This window comes from Tamandua tetradactyla, chromosome 14, assembly GCF_023851605.1.
Source record: "Tamandua tetradactyla isolate mTamTet1 chromosome 14, mTamTet1.pri, whole genome shotgun sequence".
Classification (NCBI taxonomy): domain Eukaryota; kingdom Metazoa; phylum Chordata; class Mammalia; order Pilosa; family Myrmecophagidae; genus Tamandua; species Tamandua tetradactyla.
The window spans coordinates 94999262-95013442 of record NC_135340.1 but is presented as its reverse complement, the minus strand read 5'-3'; the positions used below and the strand labels follow the sequence as shown (position 1 = coordinate 95013442).

Below are 14181 nucleotides of genomic sequence, written 5' to 3'. Positions count from 1 at the left end.
GTTGCAACAATTGCTGGCCCCTGCATCAGTTTGAGAGGCAGGAGTGGGGTCACTTTGCTTTATTGCTCCAACGTGTGCAGAATTAACTCAATTCTCTGGCAAGCCCATTCTCCCCACCTCCTGGTGGAAGGAAGAAGCCCAGAGAAGTGGAAGCCGCAGACACCCACGGCATCCCTTGAGCGTTTATTGCACCTCATCTCCAAACCTACTGAATTACAGGCTCATTTTAACAAGATCTCCAGGTGATTCGTGTTGCACATTAACAGTTGAACAGCCTTGCTCTGGCGTACAGCCAAGAACAAAGGAGCTGGAAGCAGTACGTTAAAAAAAAAAGGTGTGTGTATTGGGGGCTGGGGGGAGGTTTGGGGACATCCAAAACAGCTATCACACAGTCTCTATACCTGCCACATAGAATTCCCCAGGCACTCATTTAGGGCCTGTGGATGCTTACTTTGGACACAATTCTAGCAGCTTCGGCTACAGTATTTCATTTTCCAGCGAGCAGTAGATTGGAAGCAGCGGTGGTGAGAAGCAGCTGGAGGCACAGTAGTATGCCTCTTTGCCACCTCTACTGCCACAAGTTAAGCCGCTGCTTAACTGCCATGCAAATGTAAAAATCACGATGACCAGTGCCATTTGGCAAGGTGGGGCTGAGGCATTTCTCTAGGACCACATTAGGATCTCTTTGCTTCTGCAAGCCAGGGAGGGATTCAGAATTTCATTTTTAAATATATGTTACTGCATGGCATAATGAAACACATGCCATGTACTGACAAAATTTAATGTTCAAGCTAAATAATAAAATGCTTTATTTATAGGCAGATTTACGTCTCCCAGTAGGGAGATAAGTTAGTGTGTGAGTCCTTGCCGTTTCTCCTGGGTTTGATGTAAAGCCAGCTTATTTTTCCATAAAAACTCAAGGGAAATGTATGGAAAGAGGGTGGCAAGGAGTGGGGGGAGAGGAGGCTTTAGTATTTATTAGCCTGTGATATGATGTAGCCAAATGACAATTCTACTGGGTTTGCAGGGGTGAGGACAGTAGAGGAAGGAATTAAATAGGTTTACTTCTCTGGTTTCTGCCAAGTCTCATGTTAGTGGGCTGGGATTGACAGGGGGTGCATTCCATTCTGGATTTGGTTTTTTTTTTTAGCCCCAAAGAGACCATGGGTGATTAAAAGTATGCTAGAAAGGGTTTCCAGCACTTTCAGACCCTAGCCTTCATTATAACCTTCCTCTTTCATTTCTAGAGCCAATCAGCACGGGAGAAGGGAGGAGCTAGAGCCCATCAGCAAAGATTTATAGCACACGTTCTATGTGCCGCACGTTTCAGGGGCTGGGGATAAAGTATGAAACAAGCGCAAAGACTTTGCCTTCAAGGAGATTGTATTTCAGTGGGGGCGGAAATGCAGACAAGTAATTTCAAGAACTGAGAAGGTAAAACAGGTGGAGAGGCCCGGGAGAGGTCAGAGGGCTTCCCAGGAGCAGTGATATTTGGGTTGTTCTGAGAGGTCCTGAGAAAGGAGGCAGCTCCTGAAGGCCATCCATCCTGGGATGTCGGCCACACCAACAGTTAGAGAATGGATAGAGGAAGAGCCAGCAAAGGAGAAAAGGACCAGAGAGGAAGGATGAGACGCAAGCGGAAATGGTGACCATGTCAAATGCTGCTAAGAATTTGAATACGATGAAGGCAGAGTATTGATCTTTGGGTCTGGCGTGACAGAGCTTACTGGTCACCCTGATGAGGGTCTTTTCAGGTCTGTGTAGAGATGGAAGCCCAACTAGAGTGGACTGAGATGATGGCTTATGTATCAAGAGTCTAAGAAATGAGTACATCATTTACCTCTGGCACGGGAGACTAGGTGGCTCAGAATAGGGAAGGGGACTGCCTTAATTTTTTTTTTTTTTAGACAGAGAGAAGGAAGGAAGGATAGAAGGAAGGAAGGAAGGAAGAAAGGGAAACATTTTTAAACATTTTCTTGTTTTATTGTATTCTGTTTCTCCGTTTTTTGTTACATGGGCTGGGGCCGGGAATCGAACCGAGGTCCTCCGGCATAGCAGGCAAGCACTTTGCCCGCTGAGCCACCGCGGCCCGCCCTTAATTTTTATTATGTACTATTTTCTGTGTGTGTTTTTTTTTTTTGTATCGTGTTACAGGGATCTATTCAAAATGCCACAATAGGTTGAGGAAAGAACGGGCAGTAAAAATAAGAGCAGACTTCCAGCAAGATGGTGGTCCAGGATAAGCTGAGTTCACCCCTGCTCTGTGGAACACCTGGAAAAGTGACAGGAAAATGACCAGGCAGCAGTTCCAGGTATGAGTGACCAGAGAGGGTCTTCTACACTACATAGGGAGGTGGTGGATAAAACAGCGGAGGAATGGAAATCCAGAGAACGGGGTGAGTGTCATGACTCCACCTGGGGCAAGTGGCAGTGGGGAAGGAGTGGGGTCTGAAGTGGGAAGGTCTCCTGCACCCTGCTCGCCTCTGCAACTAGCATGGGAGATCCTCCCTCTCAGCCCCACAGCTTGGAGCTCCCAAGGTGACCTGGAGCCAGCAGACCTGGTTTGTCTGTGCACAGAGACCTTCCAGCCAGTGCACAGGGCCTGCCCCCAACCCCTGAGGCATGGTTTTTTGGCAGAGACTGGGGTGGCCCCCATTTGTGAGAAGGGGGAGATGCAGAGTGAAGCTGCTCTGACAACTGGTTGGTGAAAGAGACTTGCTGGGTCCTGCTACTACTTCCCCTCTCCCCGTGGAGGTCCAGAGCCCTCAGGTATGCCCAGGCAGAGAGGCCTGGCTAAGGAAGGGAGCCCAGCTGCACCACACCACCAGGCTTTTCTGGGCTGGCTGAGGGCAGGGGCAGTTGAAGTACTCAGTCCCACAGCCCAAGGTTATCCCAAGCAGCCTGGTGACCACCAGGCCCATCAGGCCCACAAGCAGATTCTCTGCCAAGGGGTACACTGCCCATCCCCCAACCCCAGGGTTGGCGGCTGTCAGCACGCACAGAGACCAGTAGCCTTGGCTGGAATTGCACCTGGCCTACATCCTGCTCAGCCAGCTGCTGCAGTTGGGGAGAGGTGGGCCTGAGGAGAAGTGGAGGCCCAAGAGCGTCATCTGCTGGGAAGACACAGAAACTGCAGCCTGGCAAACTACCCATTTGTCTGGCTTTCAAAAGATCTTTAAATAGAGTTGCAGCTGCTAGATGAGGTCTGGGACTTGGTTTGGTGGGGAGTTACTGTCCAAACAAGAGCAAAAGGAGACCGTCAATGCAAACCCAAGCAAATACAACACCTTACACAAGCAAGGGAAGTCAACTCTCAAAATAACCTTATCAAGATAATCAAATGTCTCAAAGTCAGCAGAAAACCACAAAGCACATGAATCTGCAGATAGATATGGCCCAGCCAAATGACCAAATTAAAACACCAGAGGAGACTCAGAATTTGGAACAATTAATCAAAGATGTTCATATAAATCACCTAAATAAATTCAGTGATATTTGATTCTTGATATAAAGGAATTCTTCTTGATATAAAGGATATCAAGAAGATACTAGAAGAGCATAAAGAAGAATTTGAAAGAATTTGAAACAGAAAAATAATGGCTCTCACAGAGGTGAAAGATACTGTAGACCAAATTAAAAGTATACTAGAGACATAACAGCAGATTTGAATAGACAGAAGAAAGAATAAGCGAACTGGAAGACAAGACAACAGAATTCGAATACACAAAAGAACAAGTGGTTAAAAAGATGGAAAAATTGGAATTCGACGTCAGAGAAATGATAGACGATAAGAAGCACACAAATATAAGACTCGCTGGTGTCCCAGAAGGAGAAGGGAGGAATAAAGAAATAGGAAGATTAGTTAAGGAGATGATGGGGTAGAACTTCCCAACCCTTATAAATGGCATGAATATGCAAATAAAAAAGCCCAATGAACCCCAAATAGAATAAATCCAAATAGCACCATTCCAAAGCACATACTTATCAGACTCTCAAATGCTGAAGAGAAGCAGAAAGTCCTGGAAGCAGCAAGAGAAAAGCAATTCACCACATACAAGGGAAGCCACATAAGACTAAATTCAGATGACTCAACAAACACCCTGGAGGCGAGAAGGCAGTGGTATGGTATATTTAAGGTTCTGAAAGAGAAAGACTTCCAGCTAAGAATTCTTTATCCAGCAAAGTTGTCCTTCAAAAGTGAAGGGGATATCTCCCTACTCCATATTAGTGACAGACCCTTCCAATATCAAAAATTTAGAATTGCCATAGCCCAAACAACCCCAGTGAGAAGTATGGAAAGATCAAAGGTGATGGTGGAATTATACATAGAAGATAGGACTTAACAAATGAATATGAATGCTAAATCATTAAATTGATATCTCTTTTAGTCTCCAGTATTTTAGGGCACTTAGAAGTAAAAACCTAAAATTGTAAAATTATAACCCATGTCAAAGTCTGAAATATGTTCCACAACTAATTGTGGTGCTGTGCTTTGAAATTTATAGCTTTTTTGTATATATGTTATTGTTCACAAAAAAAGAAGGAAAAAAAGTAGATTGTAATGATAAAAAAGTATTTAAGCCCTCTAGCCTCCTATATTCTGGAGCAGCTAGAAGGAAAAATCTGAGAGGATCGTATGGTAGCCCATGACAAACTCTGGAATCTGTCCTGTAACCACTTTTTGAACAGTGCTTTGAAAACTATTGCTTCTTATTTCTTTGCTTTATATATATATGTTATACTATACAATAAACAATTTTTTTTAAAAAAGTGAAGGAGGGGGGGTGCAAGTGTAGTTCAGTGGTAGAATTCTTGCCTGCCTTGCGGGAGACCCGGGTTCAATTCCCAGCCCATGTACTCCCCCCACCCCCCAAAAAATTCAATAAGTGGTGCTGCTATAATGGGAGACTCACATGGAAAAAGAATGAAATGTGGCCCCCACTATACAGCATACAAAAAAAAAAAAAGAAGAAGAAGAAGAGAGTGCACAGGTGGTTCAGTGGTAGAAGCCTCGCCTTCCATGTGGGAGACCCAGGTGCGATTGCTGGACTATGCACCTAAAATAAAGAAGGAAAAAAAAATGCTTAAAAGAAAAAGAAAAAAGTGAGGGAGAGATTAAAATTTTCGCAGACAAACAAACACTGAAAGAATTTGTTAACAAGAGGCCTGCCCTACAAGAAATACTTAAGGGAGTTCTGTTGGCTGGGGAAAAAAATGCAGGAGAGGGAGGTCTGGAGGAGGGCACAGAATTGATGTCCTTTAAGGGTAACTTAAACGATTAAAAGAGAGGGAAAAGAATATGTAGAACTGAAAAAGAAAATCCAAAAGATAAGATGGTAGATTCAAGAATTGCTTTTATAGTAATAACTTTGAATGTAAAACAGACTAAACTCACCAATTAAAAGGTACACATTGGCAGATTGGATTAAGAAATATGATCCATCTATATTCCGCTTACAGGAGACTTCTCTTTTAGACTCAAAGGTACAAACTGATTGAAAGTGAAAGGATGGAAAAAGATGTTCCATGCAAGCTGGAACCAAAAGAAAGCAGGAGTAGCTATACTAATATTAGACAAAATAAACTTTAAATGTAAGGATGTCATAAGAGACAAAGGACACTACATATTAATAAAAGGGCCAATTCACCAAGCAAAAACAACAATCATAAATGTTTATGCTCCCAATCAAGGAGCTCCAAAGTACACGAGGCAAGCATTGGCAAAACTGAAGGAAGCAATAGATGTTTCAACAATAATAGTGAGAGATTTCAATACTCCATTCTCCTCTATAGACAGAAAAACCAGACAGAAGATCAATAAGGAAACAGAGAACCTAAACAATGAAATAACTGAATTAGACCTAATAGACATACATAGATCATTATACCCCAAAACACCAGGATATGCATTCTTCTCTTAGTGCTCATGGAACATTCTCCAGGATACAGGATATGCTGGGGCACAAAAGATCTTAATAAATTTTAAAAGTTTTAAATAATTTAAAGCTCTTTCTCTGATCACAACAGCATGAAGCTGGAAATCAAAACCAGCAAAGAACCAGAACTTTCACAAATATGTGAGGATTAGATAATATACTCTTAAGCAATCAGTGGGTCAAAGAAGAAATTGCTAGAGAAATCTGTTAATATCTGGAGACAAATGAAATGAGAATACAACATATCAGAACTTATGGGATGAAACAAAGGCAGTGCTGAGAGGGAAATTTATTGCCCTAAATATCTATATTAAAAAAAGAAGAAGGAGCAAAAATCGAGGACTTAACTGCTCACTTGGAGGAACTAGAGAAAGAACAGCAAACTAACCCCAAAGCAAATAGAAGAGAAATAGCAAGGACTAATGCAGAAATAAATGAATTGGAGAACAAACAAACAAACAAACAAAAACAATAGAAAGACTCAACAAAGTCAAAAATTGGTTTTTTGAGAAAATAACTAAAATTGATGGACTCCTGGTTAGGTTGACACAGAAAACAAAGAGAGAGGATGCAAATAAACAAAATCAGAAGGGGACGGGGGGCAGGTCCTTACCATGGACTCTGAAGAAATAAAAAAAATCGTAAGAGGATACTATGAACAACTATATGACAACAAACTGGACAACTTAGATGAAATGGAAAAATTCCTAGAAACAAATGTACAACATACACTGACTTGAGAAGAAACGAAGATCTCAACAAACTAATCACAAGTAGTCAGCAAAACTAATCACAATCAGTCATCAAAAATTTTCCTACAAAGAAAAGCTCAGGGCCAGATGGCTTCACAGGGGAATTTCATCAAACATTCCAAAAAGAGTTAACACCAATCCTGCTCAAACTTTTAGACAAAAATTGAGGAAAAAGGGACACTACCTAACTCATTTTATGAAGCTAACATCACTCTAATACCACAACTAGACACAGATGCTACAAGAAAGGAAAACTGCAGATCAATCTCCCTAATGAATATAGATGCATTTTTTTCCAACACAATACTTACAAACTGAGTATAATGATGCATAAAAAGAACTATACACCACGACCAAGTAGGGTTTATACCAGGTATGCAAGGGTGGTTCAACACAAGAAAATCAATTAATGTAATACAACACATTAATAAATCAAAAGAGGAAAAAAAATCACACGATCATCTCAGTTGACAAAATCCAGCATCCTTTTCTGATAAAAAACACTTCAGAAGGTAGGAATCAAAAGAAATTTCCTAAGTATCATAAAGGGCATATATGAAAAGCCCACAGCCAGCATCATCCTTAATGGAGAGAGATTGAAAGCATTCACCCTATGATTGGGAATGAGACGAGCACCCCTGCTGTCACCACTATTATTCAACCTTGTGCTAGAAGTTCTAGTTAGAGCAATCAGGCAAGAAAAAGAAATAAAAAGCATCCAAATAAGAAAAAAAGTAGTAAATTATTTGCAGATGACATGATCCTATACTTGGAAAATCCTAAGAAATCTATGACAAAGCTACTTGAGCTAATAAACAAATCAGCAAAGTGGTGGGATACGAGATTAATGTGCAAAAATCAGTAATGTTTCTATACACAAGTAATGACCTACCCGAGGAGACAACTAAGAAAAAATTCCATTCAAAAATAGCAACTAAATGAATTAAGTATTTAGGAATAAACTTAACCAGGGATATAAAGAACCTGTACAAAAAACCCTGCAAAATATTGCTAAAAGAAATCAAGGAATATCTAAATAGGTGGAAAGACATTCTGTGCTCATAGATTGGAAGTCTAAATGTTAAGATGTCAATTCTACCCAAATTGATCTACAGATTCAATGCAATACCAAAAAAAAAAAAAATCTAACATCCTACTTTAAAGACTTGTAAAAGCTAGTTATAAAATTTTATTTGGAAGGGAAAGAGACCTTGAATAGCCAAAAATATTCTGAAAAAGAAGAACGAAGTGGGAGGACTAACACTTCCTGATTTTAAAGCTTATTACAAAGCCACAGTGATCAAAACAGCATGGCACTGGTACAAATTGTTCGACAGACTTGAATTGAGAGTGAAGAACTAGGCCACCAAATCTATGGTCAATTGATCTTCAACAAATCCACTGAACTGGGATAGAGTAGTCTTTTCAGTAAATGGGCCTGGGAGAACTGAATATCAATAGTAAAAAGAATGAGAGAGCACCCCTACCATACCCCCTATACAAAAGTTATCTCAAAGTGGATCAAAGACATAAATGTAATAGCCAGTACCATAAAACTCCTAGAAAAAAAATAGGGAAACATCTTCAAGACCTTAAAATAGGAGGTGGCTTCCTAAATTTTATACCAAAGCACAAGCAATGAAAGAGAAAATAGATAAATGGGAACTCCTCAAAATCAAATGCTTCTGTGCCTCAAAGGACTTTGTCAAAAAGGTGAAGAAACAGCCAACTCAATGGGAGAAAATATTCGGAAACCATGTATCAGATAAGGATTTGATACCCAGTATATAAAAAAGAATCATTCAGCTCAACAACAGAAGAACAAGCAACCCAATTATAAAATGGGCAAAAATATGAGGGCACATTTTTTGAAGAGCAAATACAAATGACAAAAAACACACGAAGAGATATTCATCTTCATTAGCTATAAGGGAAATGAAAATCGAAACTACAATGAGATATCTCACACCTACAGGAAGGCTGCTATTAAACAGGAAACTACAAATGCTGGAGAGGATGTGGAAAAACTGGGACACTAATGCACTGCTGGTGGGAATGTACAATGGTGCAGCCACTGTGGAAGACACTTTGGCTGTTCCTCAGAAAACAAAACATCGAGTTGCCCTATGACCTCACAATACCAGTACTTGGCATATACAGACATTTGCACACCAATGTTCATATCAGCACAGTCACCAAAGATGGAAACAATCCAAGTGCCCATCAACAGAGGAGTGGATTAACAAAATGTGGTGTATACACATGATGGAATATTATGCAGCAGTAAGACGAAATGAGGTCCTGAAGCATATGATGGCATGGATAAACTTTGAGGACATAATGCTGAGTGAAATAAGCCAGACACAAAAGGGTAGATATTATATGATTTTGCTAATATGAACTGGCTAAAGGTAAACTCAGAGTCTTATAATATAGAGCCGTGTATATTGCCGATTAATACTACAAATATAAATAAATTTTTGCATGAACCACTTCAAAGGTATGAATCTTGTACAAAGAGTCCATAATAGAGGGATTTGGGGGGGAACTACTGTTGCATGTTATGGCCTATATTTAACAGGAAGACATCAACAGTAACATAGCAATACTAGGGATAAATAATTGAGGGAGGGATCAAGAGTTAAGGGGAGTTTTGGATTTTCTCTTTGGTGAGGGTATGTTTATCTGTTATTTTTATCTTTGGTGCAATGAAAATTGTCTAAAATTGAAATTGATGATGACTGTACAACTAAATGAGGATACTGTGGGGCATGATGTTTGTTTTGGACATTATCCATGGCACTTAATGGATGGAGATGGCCAATGGTACAATGACTGAGAAGCAGAAAGGTGAAATGTGGTATGCACATATGATGGAATTTGGTTTGGCTACAGAAAAGAACAAATCTCTTTTTTTTTTTTCTTTAATTAACGGAAAAAAAGAAATTAACCCAACATTTAGAAATCATACCATTCTACATATGCAATCAGTAATTCTTAACATCATCACAAAGATGCATGATCATCGTTTCTTAGTACATTTGCATCGGTTTAGAAGAGCTAGCAACACAACCGAAAAAGATATAGAATGTTAATATAGAGAAAAAAATAAAAGTAATAATAGTAAAAACAAAACAAAGCAAAACAAAACAAAACAAAACAAAAACCTAAAGCTCAGATGCAGCTTCATTCAGTGTTTTAACATGGTTACTTTACAATTAGGTATTATTGTGCTGTCCATTTTTGAGTTTTTGTATCTAGTCCTGTTGCACAACGAATCTGTTTTGTTGCTAAGATGTGGCTTCTCTCTAAGCCCAATTCTGCAAGGAAAATCATTGCCCTGCCCGCTAAGTGGGACATGACATCCAGGGGTGTAAGTCTCCCTGGCAACGTGGGACATGACTCCCAGGGATGAGCCTGGCCTTGGCACTGTGGGATCAACAATGCCTTCCTGACCAAAAAGGGGGAAAAAAATGTAAGAAAATAAGGTATCAGTGGCTAAGAGAGTTCTAATAGATTAGAGAGGCTATCCTGGAGGCTACTCTTATACAAGCTTCAGCTAGATGTTGCTAATTGCCAGTTTGTCAACCCCCAACCAACATCATTCCTGTTAACCCAAAAGAACACCTAGGGCCCTATCTGAGATCCTACAACAGTTGCACACACTAAGTTTACTTTTCAGAAACCTAAACACCGTCCTGAATCCGTGACTTTTGTTTAGTTTTTAATATTAATGTGGACTCTGTTAGCACTAAAGCTTTTTCCAAAATGATTCCCTCTTAAAGGGCTCCAGTAAGCAGCTCCACCTTGAATGGGTGGAGACACACCTCCATGGAAACCATCTAATCCAAAGTTACCACAAAACAAACAAAAAAGTAAAACAAAATAGAGTCAACTCTTTGGAGATGTTTTTACTGGGAAATGGAACAGAGAAATGTGTTGATATGGGGTGAAGGGAAGATTTTTAGAAAGATGTTTATGCACTGATGAGAGTGATCAGGTTGGTGGGGGCAGGATGGACAATGCCATGGGAGAAGAGGAGATGCCTAGAGAGCGATGGAATCCAGAGCCCAGGTGAGAGGCTGGACTTAGACATGGAAGAAAATTAAGTTTAGCTTTCACACAAGATGGTGCAGGAAAGGGCCTCAGAACAACTGAGGCTGCAGACAGGCAGGGAAGGAGCATGCGTCTGACATAAGCCTAGAATTGGTGCCAAACAGGTACAAACAAGTTTCAATAAGTAACGGCCAGGGTCATTGAAATAAAAAGCATAGTCAAAAGTAGGACTCTTCCGCTGGAAATTTGAATTAGTTAGATTATCTGGATAGGCTGTAACCTCTGGAGTATCCAATCAGTTGAGAAACAGGGGAGGGACTTGTGGGGTTAGATAAATATGGTGGCTTTTAGATGCTCAGGGAGCCAATCACCATTTTTGGGGTGGGTGCCCATTCTTACAAGATTGTGAATAAATTCTTTTCTGCTCCACCATTGGGTGGGCGCTTATTCTCTTTCAAGTACGGTGTTCTTTCTAACAGACAGGAGCAAGGGCAGACAGTTCATCCAATGTCGCAGGAAGGAAGGTGGAGCTGAGGACTTAAATATAGTAAGATGGCGGACCAGATGGTGGGGTGCAGAGGTATGCGGTTGAGGGTAGCTATGTGTCAGGGAGAAGGTATTGGAGGTTCAAGAAAAAATAATGTGTGAAATGGTCATTTTAGGAAATGGAAAAGTAGATATCCTGGGTCAGTGTGATAGGTTTGTTTGCCAATTTTGAGTGTCTATATGAGATTTGAGGTCATGAATTTGAAGTGTGATAATGGAGAGAGGTGATATCTCTGAGGGAAGGAGGTGGAATTACTTCTTTTCCAGTAGGGTCCCTCTGCATTTGGAGGTCTGCCTTGATCCTTCTTTGGCAAAAAAAAAAAAGATAGTCTTTCAGATGTGGCCATTTGGCTCTTTGGGTGCTCCCTGGTGGTGAGGGGCTGTCGGGGGTTGGGTGGCATGGAGATGCATAAGCAGGTGGAGCTGGAACTTCCAGGCATTTGGAGGAGCAGCTGGCAGCAAAGGACAAGATATCACTTGGAAGAGCTGTTGGTGATGAGACAATGGGATGTGTTGGTGATGAGATGCTGGCTTTGGATATTGGCACTGGACTGCTGGTGATGACATGTTGGCAATGGGGTGGCTGGCACTGGGCTGTTGACATTGGTCTGTTGGCAATGGGGCATGGCATTAGGGTCAAGACTTGCTGCAGATCTTACTGCATGGGGCAGTCCTGAAGTGCCCAAGGAAGGGCTGCCGCTGTAATTCATAGCCCAAACTGGGTAGCTGGAGCAATTGGTCAGAATGACGCCTAGCCAAATCTACAGAGACGGAAGAGATGAGTGGTTTCCTGGGCTGGAGGTGGGATTAGCTGCTAAGTATAAATAAGCATGAGGGATATTATTGGCATTGTAGAAATGTTCTAAAACTGGATTATGTTGATGGTTGTATACTTCACTAAATTGAGTAAAAATCATTGAACTTGAAATGGATGAATTTTACTTTTAGGTAAATGATACCTCGATAAAGTTGGGAAAAAAAGATGATGACCTGGCACCACCCCTGGCTGGTATTGGCACTCAACAAGAGACACTGAGTGACTCAGTGATCTCCTTGGCAAACGAGGAGAGATATTCAAATGTTGGCCACGTTTTTTTTTGCAATGAGCACATATAACTCTTTTTTCCCCCAAAGTTCTTTTTATTGTGAAACATAACATATATATAAAAAAGCAAACAAAACAGAAAATGACAAGTGCTGGAGAGGATGCGGAGAAAGAGGCACACTTATCCACTGTTGGTGGGAATGTCAAATGGTGCAACCACTGTGGAAGGCAGTTTGGCGGTTCCTCAAAAAGCTGAATATAGAATTGCCATACGACCCAGCAATACCATTGCTGGGAATCTACTCAAAGGACTTAAGGGCAAAGACACAAACGGACATTTGCACACCAATGTTTATAGCAGCGTTATTTACAATTGCAAAGAGATGGAAACAGCCGAAATCTCCATCAACAGAAGAGTGGCTAAACAAACTGTGGTATATACATACGATGGAATACTATGCAGCTTTAAGACAGGATAAACTTATGAAGCATGTAATAACATGGATGGACCTAGAGAACATTATGCTGAGTGAGTCTAGCCAAAAACTAAAGGACAAATACTGTATGGTCCCACTGATGTGAACAGACATTCGAGAATAAATTTGGAATATGTCATTGGTAACAGAGTCCAGCAGGAGGTAGAAACAGGGTAAGATAATGGGCAATTGGAGTTGAAGGGATACAGACGGTGTAACAGGACTAGATACAAAAACTCAAAAATGGACAGTACAATAATACCTAATTGTAAAGTAATCATGTTAAAACACTGAATGAAGCTGCATCTGAGCTATAGGTTTTTGTTTTGTTTTGTTTTGTTTTGTTTTGATTTTACTATTATTACTTTTATTTTTTTCTCTATATTAACATTCTATATCTTTTTCGGTTATGTTGCTAGTTCTTCTAAACCGATGCAAATGTACTAAGAAATGATGATCATGCATCTATGTGATGATGTTAAGAATTACTGATTGCATATGTAGAATGGTATGATTTCTAAATGTTGGGTTAATTTCTTTTTTCCGTTAATTAAAAAAAAAAAAAAAGAGAAGAGGTAATTGGAGCTGAAGGGATACAGACTGTACAACGGGACTGGATATAAAAACTCAGAAATGGACAGCACAATACTACCCAATTGTAATGCAATTATGTTAAAACACTAAATGAAGCTGCATGTGAGGTATAGGTTTTGTTTTTTTTTCTTTCTATTATTGTTTTAATTCTTATTCTGTTGTCTTTTTATTTCTTTTTCTAAATCGATGCAAATGTACTAAGAAATGATGAATATGCAACTATGTGATGTTATTAAGAATTACTGATTGTACATGTAGATTGGAATGATTTCTAATTGTTTTGTTAATTCTTTTTTTAATTAATAAAAAAAAAAAAGCAATAACTTTCCAAGTACATTTTAGCAAGCAGTTAAGGAACAGATTTTAAAGTTTGGTTTGGGTCACAGTTCCACGATGTTTCATTTTTTCTTCTAGCTGCTGCAAGACACTGGAGACCATAAAAAATACCAGTAGAATGATTCGGCGGCCATTCTCACTTGTTAGATCCTATCTTCTCTGTTATACTCTTCCTTAAATAAATATATAAAAGAAAAATATATATTTTTTCTTTTTTGTGAAAAACAGGATATGTTTGAAAAGCAATAGATTTCAAAGCACATAACAAGTAGTTGTAGAACAGATTTCAGAGACATATAACTCTTCTAATCAGAAGAAAACAGAGGTTTCTTAAAATGGGGGCATCCCTTAGAGTTTGTCTCAGTCCTCGATTCTTTTGAAATCCCCTTCCTGTGCTGAGTCCTTCAAACCTGTGTTTTCTACCTTCAACTGTCTGCTTT

The 14181-nt window shown here is 40.0% G+C and overlaps 1 long non-coding RNA gene across 1 annotated transcript; it reads left to right on the top strand.

Moving 5' to 3' along the window:
* The first annotated feature begins 225 nt into the window (after positions 1-225).
* LOC143655246 (uncharacterized) lies at positions 226-13909 on the top strand. The gene is made up of 3 exons (XR_013162130.1): positions 226-334; positions 2155-2312; positions 13820-13909. It is a non-coding gene; the product is annotated as an uncharacterized LOC143655246 (long non-coding RNA).
* The last annotated feature ends 272 nt before the right edge of the window (positions 13910-14181 follow it).